The following is a 13,950-nucleotide window of genomic DNA, read 5'->3' on the forward strand; positions in this document are numbered from 1 at the left end:
AACAGGCCTCACAAAAAGGTTTGTTCATTCTCTTTAAGTTTTAGCTAGTAACACAATAGTTACATACTAATTATACATAGTAATGCACAACATACTTACTTAGCCTGTAGTCCCTGGAGTGTGGAAAATTGTGGGATGCTACCTTTGATTCTGAAACATTGAATCATTAATTAATAGGGTAGAGATAATGTTATGAGGGGAATACACAGGATGGATAGAAAGTGGGCTGTTCTGCTTAGTTGGAGAGTCAGTAACATGGTGAATTAAGGAATTAAATTTTAAGGCGAAAGCTAAGAGATTTGAGAAAAGCTTTTTTTAGCCAGAAGATGGTAGGAATCTGGTATTCCCTGCCTGGGAGGGTAGCTGAAGTGTGCAATGTCACAACATGTAAAAAAAATTGGATGAACACTTGAATTGTCATAAGATTCAAGGTCATGGTCAATTGCTAGAAAATCAGACATGTATAGATTCTCCAACATCTGCAGTTCCTGCTATGTCTCGTATTGATTTAGAGCAGTTTTGTCACAGAGGCTATTTTATACTGTATGATCCCATGTTTCCATGAGGAGAGGCCTTTTTTTTCTGGGAAAGGAATAAAAAATCATATTTGAAGGCATATTTGAAACTTAAAAGCTGAGCATTGCAGAACTGAAAAGGGAAAGCACAAAGGGTAGATGAAGTTGGAAACCGTCCCCTCCAAAAGACTGTGAATGATCGAAAAATCTGGACCTTCGAGACTGATCCTGATCAAATTTTGTTTGGTTAGAAAAGCAAGAGATCAAGAGCAAAGATTAAATACAAATATAGTTAAGGTTCAGATCAGCCTGGTTTGGTTAAATGCTGGGATGAGTCCCAGTGAAATAACTGTTTGGACACATTTACGAGATTTAATAATGAGAATATCCATTTACTTTAAGAAAAAGTGTGAGAAATTTCTCTAAAAAGTCGAGGAAGAATTCAACTACAACCCTGTGCCGATGGAATAACATCTGCTCAGATGTAAAATATGTAAAGTTCACAAGGACAGCGGACTTGCTGAGGTAAACGCTCATCTTGCAGTCTTTCTTGTCCTTTGTGTTTCTGCTCTTTGGGACCATAAGATGTAAACGTAAAAGATACATTTATAGAGATTGGCATGAAGTAATTTCATCACTGATCAATCTGTCCTTTTAACATCCACCTTACACATTCTTTCCTAATGCATTGAAATAATTCATTGTTGTAATGAGTATGTGAGTTAGGCATTGGAAAGCACATAATGCTGAATATTAATACATCTCACAGCACTAAGCCACATGAGGTACAAATGATATCCTTGACAAACATTATTAAGAAGGAGGCTTATAAAAGAAAACAAGATAGCATCTCCAACACAGTGTTTGTATCCCTAATGAATGATTTACATGCAAGTGAAAAGGAAGTGCCTGTGGCTGTGAGGCCTTTTTTTTAAACTATTAATAGTTTTCATAATCGCCTTCCCTATGTTATTTTCCATTCATCTTCCTTGATTGCCAAGACAAATGATTGTTGTAGAAATGAGAAAACAGATGTCACGATCATCACGATAATCATCCAAGTAAGATAGATTTGAATGCATCTGACTTCCTCACTCAAGCTTGCAATCCTGAATGCAATGTTTAAATACTCACTTTACCTTCTGGACACTGAAATGTAGAAGACTGAAATTATGCGACAAGACCTTCTTATATCCACTATTACTATGTCAAATGTCGCAGAACAATCCTTCTTAAAAGCTACACCAGAATCAAACTGATATTAGAAATCATGTCAAATGAAAATATATAATTTCCAATCCAATAGAGATGTATGTCTTGTCATACTCTTTTCATCTTCTAATAATACTGGAAAAGAAATACACAAAAGCATCAAAAAACCTAACAATGGCAACTTGACAACTGAAGCCCACTTCTCCAAATCAAAACTCTCCTAAGCTTAGAATCTAACTAGATTTCAAACAACAGGTATGCCTCTTCAGCCTTGCCTGCAAATCCCAATGGGTAGTTATTCGCCTTTGCATGAAGAAGTTCCTTTGATAGTTTATCTAAATTTATTTTTCACAAGTTTGTATTTCAGATGTCTGCTCATATTGGCCTGCTTTATTTGAAAACAATACTCAAAAAGTACTTGAAACTGGATCAAAACAAATGGTTTTCACAATGACAAAGATATTCAATTTGTAAGAGAACAGATGATAAAAGATATATTTCAAATGAGAACAAGTGTTTGAATGTAGGCGCCACTAAAATGGTTTTTCATATCAAGTGAGCTGCTTAAAATGAGAAAATATTTCCAAAAATAGTTAATGTAAGTGAATGGAGGCTTAACAAGGCCGGTGGAGGTATATTTCTACAATTTATCTGAAAGTTCCATATGACAATACAGGGAACTACAGAGATTTTGGATAGATGAGGATTTTGGATAGGATGTGTGGTATTTTTCAGTAGAATTCTGCCACCATTACTATTTCTTGACTAGGTCTGAGAGTGTATTATCTTTACAATGATAGAGGAGCAAACATGAATGAGTATTTACAAGGGGTTCTTGTCTGAAACAAGATCAAATTATTGAATTGTAACAATTTGGCAGAACATACACTTTTTAGATAAATAATGAAACTGAGCCTATGAAGAGACCTGCGGCTATGTGTTATCCCCATGCATGCCTGCATGACATTTTTAAATTAGGTTGAACTTATTACTGTCTTCAACATTAACCTTTACAAAACACAGATTTCACAGGGCAACTGGCTGGTCTGTAGAAGGGAACGGTATTCTGCACTTATGTTGTACCGTGTATAGAGAATAAACCTTAATGGAAGGCAGATTGGCTCCTGCTTTTTCCTTGAAATATGGCTGTTTGCAGATTAACAAAATGGCAGTCAAAGGAGCAGACTACTGGAATGCAAATATCGGTTTCTCAGCCCTTATCCTGATAAGTAGAAATCAGGTTTTGCAAAGCCAGAAGTTATAATTACAAAAAAAATACATCTAGTTGCAACAGGCATACTAGGCCTTTGCTGGAGGTAATGATAAATGTGAAGCACCTTTTACCTTTTTCATCATGACCTACGTCCTTCTTTCCTTTCCCCCTTCTCTATGTAACCAATTCTCCCTGAAACGCAACTTTGCTCAGAGCCTGAACTATTCCTTGGAGTAGCACGTTCAATAAGATCAGGGTTATGGACATGGTTGATTAAAGACTTCCTTCTGAACTCTCTGTTCAATTATGAGCAACAATCTCATATGTTTGACTCCACGGCCTCCGAGATTTTGGGCTCTGACCCAATCACCGCAACTAACTCTTGTCAATCTTGTCAAATCACCCCCATGATTTTAAAGGTCTCTTTCAAGTTACCACTGAGCCTTCTCTTCTATGTTTCTTGAAAAATTGTACTTTGTTAGTGAAAATAGATTTAAAACTTGTTCTCTGCATTGTTTTTATCTTGCTTCTGTGGCAAGCTGATGTCAGTAGGGATCCTGGCCCAAGTCCAACTTTTCAACTCATTTTAGAGTAGTAGATGAGGCTGTGTGTTTGCTGACTTTATAAACTGAACATTTTGGAGTGAAAACAAAATTATGATGCATGTGTACACCAGAATCTTTGATGATACTAGTGCAAAAGAAAAAGATTTAAAACACCCCCGTATGCTGTTGCATATGAGACTTAAACGCAGGTTGCTGATTGACCTTTGACCTTTACACGGTCCAATTCTAGTTGGAAAAGGATAACTGATCCATTTATAAATCAACTAAAGTTCTCGTACACTAAAATAGTTCTTGTCAACACACTCCTGTATTGTAGTGAGACCTGCGCTGTGTATAAACAACACATAAAAGCACAAGAGAAACTCCATTAACAATACCTCCATGCAAACTTCAAATTCAATAAGACTGTTCAGCAAATGCAAATATACTTTTGAAATCAATTCTCCAAGCATTCAAACAAAACACATGCAAAACCAACTTGGACAAACTGAAACGATGTTGGGACAGCTGAAAACAGTCCTGGTTTCCCCTGTTCTCAAATGGCCAGCATTGCTGGTGAGGACAAAGGATTGGCATTAATGACTAGAAGAAGCTAACTGCCAATATTTCAGAGTGGCAACACCTTGCACAACAAGTTGCATCACAATTTAAGTTGCAAATTCTTAACAATGAAGCTGAACAATGACAGAGAAAGAAATAAAAGGAAGCAAATCTTTAATTTCAGACCTGACATCCTCATGGGATACCTTACCAGGGTGCCCCAAAATCTTTCGGTCAGATATTGGCCCAATCATGTTACAATATTCACAAGGGCTCTTGTGGTGCATGGGTAGCATCCCTGCTTCTGGACCAGGAGGCCCAGGGTCAAGTCCCACCACGGAGGCTCAGTGGTCGCTGCTGTCTCACAGCACCACGGACCCAGGTTTGATTCTAGCCTAGTGTACCCGCCTGTGTTGAGTTTGCACATTTTGCCCATTTCTGTGTGGGTTTCTTCCAGGTGCTCTGGTTTCCTCCCACAGTCCAAAGATGTGCAGGGTAGGCGGATTGGCCATGCTAAATTGCTCATAGTGGCTCAGGTGGGAAATGCAGGAATAGAGTCAGGTGTGGGTTTGGGTGGCATGACCTTCAGAGGGTCAGTGTGGACTCGATGAGCCAAATGGCCTGTTTCCGCACTGTAGGGATTCTATGATTTCTATGATCACTGAACAGGTTGTTCAGGAGAATATCTAGAATTGTATAGAAAAGGGGACAGCTGCACATTTTCGACCACTCGAATATAATGAAATTATCGCTACTGAGAATGACTTATGACAATATTCAGGAACAAATGCATGCAATCCAAATGAAATTTTTCTAGCCAGAGCTAACAGCTTTTATTCAGTCAGGATCCAGTTAAAATGAATTTAGATGTTTAACATCTTCTTGGATACTTAAAGTAAATTTGCTGAAACGCTGAAATTATCCTCTGAGCATATCTTCTCCTTTAGCTTTGCATTACACATACAATTGTATGTTAATCAGTCGGTACACTCACAACAACCCACAGCACAGCAAGCAACTCTTTGAACTGCAGGTCTCAAATTGCAGTGAGTACTTGGCATAACTTTCATACCTACAACATCATAAATTTTATTTTGCATTTGACATGAAAAGGAAGTATTAATTAGGATTCGCTGGTGTGTTTTACCTTTAAAATTGTATGTCCTTGATTCCAGAGTCACTGATGTCAGCTTTACAAATGAAGGTTTCAGAACCTGAAGAAGAAAAAGATTCAATTGATGAAGAGCACGAAAGTGATTTGAAAAGTATACAGTGAGCTATGGAGCCCTAAGAAGGTCAGGGAGAGTGGTGATAGGGGGAGGTTGCCAATGGGAAATTTGGCCATTGCTGCTTGCATGAGAATGAAGGCACAAACAAGGATTGACCTTTCTTGAAAGATTGAGGGGTATCCATTGATTTTCCCCAAAAGACACTGTGGGAGCTCAACTTGGGTCATTTGCCAAATAGCCAGCTCAATCACAATGTGAGGGCGCAAGCTGAGAACAACTGAAAAGTCTGGGAAGCAAAAGTGATGGAGGAGAAGGAAGAGTGCTGAAAAGTGAGTACGAATTTTGCAAAATATTTTTAAAATTAGACAGAACTGGTTGAAGCTTTAGTTCATTCAGTGTGTATTTTGTTACTTGTTAAAGAGCTTTGGTGTTAAACTAAATGAGAAACACTTTCCTATTTACTGCTCCTATGCGGGGAAGATACAAGAACATGTGCCATCGCCCCCTCTTCAGAATTTATGGCTGCAAAATCTGAAGTTTCAACTGTGGGCAAATGATACAATTCTTGCTCCTCATGTTGAACTGAATGAGAAGTAAGCTGCATAAATCCACAATGTTGTGATGCAGTCTGGTACAGGCTGGATAGCTTACAGTAAGCAGGACTGCCAATTACAGAAGAACTGGCCACATTTCTAATTGTTACTAAAGTGTCTGAAAGGGTGTTGGAATCAGACTCAATACTAAATTTCAAAAGGGAAGTGAACATGCTTAAAATTGACATAAAAACAGAAGTTGCTGGAAAAGCTCAGCAGGTCTGGCAGCATCTATAGACAGCAATCAGAGTTAATGTTTTGAGTTGAGTTTTGAAGAAGCGTCACTCAATCTGAAACATTAACTCTGATTTCTCTCCATAGATGCTGCCAGACCTGCTGAGTTTTTCCAGCAATTTCTGTTTTTGTTTCTGATTGACTGCATCTGCAGTTTGTTTGGGTTTAAAATTAAAGTTGAGAAGGTTCAGGAGCTACAGGGTGAACACAGGGTAGAAGTAACCTGATATCTTCTTCAAAAGAGCCAGCACAGTTTCTAGGCACTGAGTACTGTGCTGTAAGAATCTGTGAGTCTAAGGTGATTGGGTAAGGAGATTTAACCTTCACCCTCTCTTGGCAATACAGACATACAACATGTCAGGAGATGGAGGGTAAAGAATGTTCCTCTTTCGAAAGAATACTGCCAGGTTCCTAGCATCCAAGGGAGCACAGATTAGTGTGGGACGTACAAGCAGAATTTTTCAGGACCTTGGAGCAACTTCTTGATGATGACACAGAAGTTCACATCAGTGTGTATAAATAACATAATACAGAGAGAGTTGCAACACTGTACGCTAGAGATGACATTCTACAACAAAAGAGAGTTTTGAGAACACATGGAGATGAACACAAAAAGAAGGCAGTTTAGTCAATAGCCAGGGTAATTAATCTTAACTATTACAAAATCAGATCCTGGCATATTTACTTATAACAGTTTTAAGAAAAAATAGAACATAGAACATAGAACATAGAAAAGTACAGCACAGTACAGGCCCTTCGTCCCACGGTGTTGTGCCGTGGAATAATCCTAATCCAAAAACAAAATAACCTAATCTACATTCCCCTCAATTCACTGCTGTCCATGTGCATGTCCAGCAGTCGCTTAAATGTCACTAATGACTCTGCTTCCACGACTACCACTGGCAAACTGTTCCATGCGCTCACAACTCTCTGGGTGAAGAACCTCCCTCTGACGTCTCCTCTACATCTCCCTCCTAACACCTTAAAACTATGACCCCTCGTGGCAGTCAATCCTGCCCTGGGGAAAAAATATAGAATAATTAAAGTTAGTTTCAAGTCTAAGCTTTTTCCTCACCTGTCCGTCACAATCTCATACTTATAGTTTGACTTCAAACCATAAAAAAGAAAAAAGATGGAAAAAGAATTGACAATATAATGGGAAAGAAAATTGAAAGAGGGTGAATCACATATACCGTTTATAACAGACAAATTCTGAATAGTTCTCAGATTTATTTCAGGTTCACCCGAACTGATCAGTAATACAAATTATATAAATCATTCTTCTGTGCTCTGCCCAAAGGCAGGATCCTAGTGCATTGTGTGCTGTGGACGAACCTTGAACCTTTATCCACGCAGTTATTTTGCCAACAGTGACTTATCATATGTTCCACTTTCAGAGGCAGAAAGAGAAGACAGATCTAAAGCCTACTTATGTCAATGATGATGTTTTTTGTGAAATGTAGATATTTCATGCCAATCAGTATTTATTGCCCATTTCTAATTGTCCATTGGGCATTGTGTCTGTACTGGGCTATTGGAGGTAATGATGTCAAATTTCCTTCCCTTAAGGATATTTGTGAAACAAATGGGTATTTAAAACAATTGACGTAGGTTAGATGTTTTAAAGTTTTATTGAATTCAAATTTCATTATCCTCCATGGTAGGTGTTGAACCCATGTGCCCAGAACGTTGATGTGAAACTTGAGATTCCTACGTATGTGCCATGATCCTCTGCAGTTATTCTGAACCACATGCTTGCCATCTAGCCAAATGAGCTAACCATCCCCTACACCAGTGCCAAATTAATATAAAATAGCCCACTAACTTTTCATCCTCAGTTTTTTTTTGTGAACTCCAATAGGACTGACTACTGTATTTTAAAATTCTGAAGCAAGTCTAAAACTTTTGATCAAGATAAATTCAAAACTGTATCTTATTAAATAAACCAGGCGTTCCAAGTAAAATACATTTGTTCAGATTCCTGGTGCATTCATATGAATTACAAAAGAAGCAGCTCAATAGTTAAGACAAAGTCACCATAGTCCAGAGGACCACAGGGCTGCCCTCTCATAGAGTCTCACAGCATGGAAACAGACCCTTTGGCCCAACCAGTCCATACCGAAAATAATCCCAAACTAAACCAGTCCCACCTGCGTGTTCCAGGCCCACATCCCTCCAAACCTTGCCTATCCATGTAATTATCCAAACTCTCATCAGAGAGAGAGAGACAACTGGTTAGGAGTTTAAAGTGAGGTTACCACACCTCAGGTTAGGGGAAAGCTTGAGAAGATGGCACCTTTGTGATAAGCTCGGCCAGTGTGGGAACATACACGCATTGTTAATGTTGTTCTGCATCACAAACTAGCCATCCAGCTCAGTGACCTCTGTTGGTCAGGGTGGCAGGTGCATGTTAGATATGACAGTTTTTTCAATTTATTGCATTTGAAAAAGTAAATTGAAAGGTGCCTTTTGCAAGCAAGTTTGTTTTATTGAAGTGCAGTCACAATTGCTGTTTAAGTGAACAATTAAGCACACAGCAAGATGCCACATATTGCATAGCAGCTAACTTAGGTTCATGGAGCTGACTGTTAGAGACATTTCAGCTGAGACATCCAAGAAAAATTCCTACTTCTTCTCTGGATCTTTTACTTCTGCTAAGAGAACCAGGTGGAGTCTTAACTTCACTTCTCATTCACAAGATCCATCTCGAAACAATGTCATAAACTCATTCAGACTACACCAAAGTACTAAACCTGGATTAAATGCTCAGTTCCTGGAGCTGAAATCCAAAACCTTCTGCTTCACAGTTGACAGCATGGGTGTAAGTGCCAAACTGATGCTTTGATAAAAATGTAAAATGCTTCATCAATGAACTTCCGTCCATCATAATGTCAGAAGTGGCGATGTTCGCTGATGATTGCACAATGTTCAGCACCATTTGCGACTCCTCAGATACTGAAGCAGTCCATGTTCAAATGCAACAAGATCTGGACAATATCCAGGCTTAGGCTGACAAGTGGCAAGTGACATTCGTGCTGCACAAATGCCAGGCTATGGCCATCACCAATAAAAGACGATCCTTGACATTCAATGGTGTGACCATCACTGAATAGCCCAGTATCAATATACTGGGGGTTACCATTGGCCAGAAACTTAACTGGACTCACCACGTTAACACAACAGGTACAAGAGTTGGCCAGAAGCTAGGAATACTGCACCGAGTAACTCACCTCCTGACTCCTCAGTGCCAGTCCGTCATCTACAAGGCACAAGGCTTTGTGAGGGGTAGGTCATGCCTTACAAACCTTATCGAGTTTTTTTGAGGATGTGACTAGAAAGGTTGATGAGGGTCGAGCTGTGGATGTGGTGTATATGGACTTCAGTAAGGCATTTGATAAGGTTCCCCATGGTAGGCTCATTCAGAAGGTCAGGAGGAATGGGATACAGGGGAACTTAGCTGTCTGGATACAGAATTGGCTGGCCAACAGAAGACAGCGAGTGGTAGTAGAAGGAAAATATTCTGCCTGGAAGTCAGTGGTGAGTGGAGTTCCACAGGGCTCTGTCCTTGGGCCTCTACTGTTTGTAATTTTTATTAATGACTTGGACGAGGGAATTGAAGGATGGGTCAGCAAGTTTGCAGACGACACAAAGGTTGGAGGTGTCGTTGACAGTGTAGAGGGCTGTTGTAGGCTGCAGCGGGACATTGACAGGATGCAGAGATGGGCTGAGAGGTGGCAGATGGAGTTCAACCTGGATAAATGTGAGGTGATGCATTTTGGAAGGTCGAATTTGAAAGCTGAGTACAGGATTAAGGATAGGATTCTTGGCAGCGTGGAGGAACAGAGGGATCTTGGTGTGCAGATACATAGATCCCTTAAAATGGCCACCCAAGTGGACAGGGTTGTTAAGAAAGCATATGGTGTTTTGGCTTTCATTAACAGGGGGATTGAGTTTAAGAGTCGTGAGATCTTGTTGCAGCTCTATAAAACTTTGGTTAGACCGCACTTGGAATACTGCGTCCAGTTCTGGGCGCCCTATTATAGGAAAGATGTGGATGCTTTGGAGAGGGTTCAGAGGAGGTTTACCAGGATGCTGCCTGGACTGGAGGGCTTATCTTATGAAGAGAGGTTGACTGAGCTCGGTCTCTTTTCATTGGAGAAAAGGAGGAGGAGAGGGGACCTAATTGAGGTATACAAGATAATGAGAGGCATAGATAGAGTTGATAGCCAGAGACTATTTCCCAGGGCAGAAATGGTTAGCACGAGGGGTCATAGTTTTAAGCTGGTTGGTGGAAAGTATAGAGGGGATGTCAGAGGCAGGTTCTTTACGCAGAGAGTTGTGAGAACATGGAATGCGTTGCCAGCAGCAGTTGTGGAAGCAAGGTCATTGGGGTCATTTAAGAGACTGCTGGACATGTATATGGTCACAGAAATTTGAGGGTGCATACATGAGGATCAATGGTCGGCACAACATTGTGGGCTGAAGGGCCTGTTCTGTGCTGTACTGTTCTATGTTCTATGTTCTATGTTCTAAGTCAGGAGTGTGATGGAATACACCCAATTGGCCTGGGTGAATGCAGCCCCAACAACACTCAAGAAACTTGACACATCCAGGAAAAAAGCAGTCCGCTTGATTGGCATTACATTCACAAGCATCCACTCCCTCCATCACCGATGTTCCGTAGCAGCAGCATGTACTATCTATAAGATGCACTGCAGAAATTCACCAAAGATCCTCAGACAGCACCTTCCAAACCCATGAACACTTCTACCTCGAAGGACAAGGGCAGCAGACATATGGGAACACCACCACCTCCAAATTCCCCTCCAAGTCACTCTCTATCCTGACTTGGAAATATATCGTCATTCCTTCACTGTCGTTGGGTCAAAATCCTGGAATTCCCTCCCTAAGAGCATTGTGGGTCAGCCTACAGCAGAAGTACTGCAGCTGTTCAAGAAGGCAGCTCAACACCACCTTCTTAAGGGCAACTGGGGATGGGCAAGAAACGCTGGCCAGCCAGCAAAGCCCACATCCCACAAAAAGAATAGAAAAACATAAATAAGATCCGCAGTACAGTCTGATAACAAAGGATAGGGAATATTTTAGGGCAAATCAACGGCTAATCTGAGGAAAAAAGACATGTTTATTTTGATTACAGTGTCGAAGCCTGAGAAAGCTAAAGGGTTCCATAGTCTGGAAATCCCCATGAGAAAAAAAAAGGGAGAGCTGGTACAGCATCTTCATAATTTCAACACAACTTTCCAAAGAAACCTAATACAATCATAATGACTGGGAGATGTGTTAATCGTTGACATAGCTTGTCAAAAAGTTTAGATAGATCTTTCATTTTGTCTTATTAGACCAGCCTTAAGTATCAAGAGAAAACACATTTCTTTTTTAAGAGAAGGCCGCTGGGGAGTTTCTGGAGGAAAAAAATAGAACAGATGCAGAATGGTGACATATGGAAGGCTCTGGGGAATAAGGGCTGTTAAAAGCTCAGTACATTGCACAAATAAGATAAAATATCAACAGAAGGCAAGTAGTGTAAATAACATTTTATGACTCAAGTGCTATTTTGCGAAATACATGCACTTGGACAAAATATCTGTACCAATGACATGACACGTTCACTACATAGTGAAAGGCCAGGAGTGGCTGCAAGACAACATCTTCATCAACTGAAAAACACATACCTCCAATACATTGAGAATTAACTTCCCAAGAGCCATTCACATTGGCCTTTCCTCTTTGCAAACTTGCAACACAACTCTGCAAAGCAAATCCTCTCATGCATCAAACCAGGAATTTTCTGTCTTTGTGAAGTTCCACTGACTGTTTGGGTCTAACTTTCATCTTTAAACATGGCAAAGGAGCACCCAAATGCTAAAATCTTACTCACACCCACCCCCCATCCCCATTTCAAATGGATCTGTTTTTTTAATCAATTCTGAGGCAATGTCATTTGTTCAAAAAAACTTTAACACTCTCTCCAGATACTGTTAAACTTCTTGAGCATTGCCAGCTTTTTCTGTATTTATCCCACTCCTTGCCGTTCGTCAAGTATCCTTTATTCCTTTATGTTCAGATCTTGTGCAATGTTTTCCAACATACAGGATTATGCACATGTTGGCTGATGCTGAACATGCCACAGCAGCTAATGCTCCACAGAAATAGTGCGATTTCAGTCAGAACCGGCCTGCAATCCTCACTGTAGCTGACACTAGAGATCCCAAAGCGCAATCAAAAACATTAAACGCAGATCAATATCCCTTCAATTTCTTTTGATGTCGCTTTCGATGAACGATAAAGAGAATATACTGTTCAAGTTTTCCTTTGCTGAACTGGCGTCACAGTTTCACTTTGTAGGCTGACAAATGGATTTTCGAAGAAACTGGGTAATATTATTATATTAAAGAGTAAACTTCTGTAGTGTGATTAAAGGAGTGTTGCACATTTTGAAGTTTAGGTTTCTGTTTTTCATCAGAGTTCTCTGTGTTTGATGTAGACTTTGAAATGTAGAGCAGCTTTTCATGCGGTGACCAGGTAGGAGGTTGGCAAAAAAATGTAAAATAGATGCAAGTCAATAAAGTGTCACATGCCTTTGTTTTTAGCTTAAAGATATGATAGTGAGTCAAGTTCCAAGAGAATATTTCAATTGTTGTGTGATATCAGGAACAAAAATTCTTTTAATGTACTACATATATTTTTCTTTAACAATCACATTTAAAGAATAATTTAACAACAAATGCATATTTAAAAGCATGGGTTTAACAAGAAAAGAAAGTTTGAGTTCAGAATTTTTTTTACAACTGACAGAATTTGCAGTGGAAGTTGCCAGAAAAGATCGAGATTTATCTGAAATCCATCTCTTGAAAGATCAGCATCTCACTGGACTGCTGCTAGTCTCAAGCAAGCATATGGTGATGCTGAGCAATCCTGTATCGCATGGCTCATGGAAGCTAATAAGGATATTAGACATTCAGCATTTCTGGACAGAAAATGGAATTAACGTTTCAAGTCCAGTGACCCTTCTTCAGAACAGGGGACGAGTGTGGATATTACACTGGAATCAACATTGAAATGCTGAACATACCCAAGCTACTGCATACAGCTCTTTGAGAATTGCATGTCAAATTTCAAATTACATTGTCATTGCATTTTAAATAGTGACACCAAAAATGATTCTTAATTACATTTTTCACACGTTTAAACTGGTAATTGGTAAATTGCTTTATTTTTGTCTTGAACAGTGACAGATTAATGATTCTTCCTTTATTTAAAGTGGATGAAAGATTTAAAGTCAGTGGAATAGGTTATAGTGAGAATGATACTTAAAATAGAAGGGTGAATTTTTCACTTCTGATTTGGAAAACAATAGCATGAGACTGTGGCTTCCTGTATCTAACCTGTGTAGGGGAATTCTCTCTGACAGTGCTTCACAAAATAAGGCAGAAAAAAGCATTTTTATTTATTCATTCATGAAATGTCACTGCCTGGCCAATGTCCACTGCTTATACCCAATTGCCTTGAGAAGATGGTGGTGAACTGTCTTCATGTTTTGTAGGTAGACCCACAATGCCCAAGATTTGACCCAGCAACAGATGGTGAGACATATCCAAGTCAGGATGGTGAGTGGCTTGGAGAGGAAATTAAAGGTGGTGGTGTTCCCATGCATCTACTCCAGATTGAAGTGGTCGTGGGTTTGGAAGGTGCTGTCTTTGGTCTTTTGGTGAATTTCTGCAGTGCATCTTGTGCAAGCTGTTGACTGCAACTACTGAGTGTTGGCGGACGAGACAACAGATCTTTGTCGATGTCAATCAAATGGACTGCTTTACCTATGTATCTAGT

The 13,950-nt window shown here is 39.7% G+C and overlaps 1 protein-coding gene across 1 annotated transcript in view; it reads right to left on the minus strand.

Annotated features, from left to right (window-relative positions):
- The window catches only part of tenm3 (teneurin transmembrane protein 3), a 3,293,451-nt gene that overhangs the window by 1,911,230 nt on the left and 1,368,271 nt on the right, over positions 1–13,950 (minus strand). Inside the window, exon 6 of the mRNA XM_059644858.1 lies at positions 5,194–5,260. The gene's annotated coding sequence lies outside the window, so the exon portion shown is untranslated. The remainder of the gene's footprint in view (positions 1–5,193; positions 5,261–13,950) is intronic.

The sequence above is a fragment of the Stegostoma tigrinum genome, chromosome 3 (assembly GCF_030684315.1).
Source record: "Stegostoma tigrinum isolate sSteTig4 chromosome 3, sSteTig4.hap1, whole genome shotgun sequence".
Lineage (NCBI taxonomy): Eukaryota > Metazoa > Chordata > Chondrichthyes > Orectolobiformes > Stegostomatidae > Stegostoma > Stegostoma tigrinum.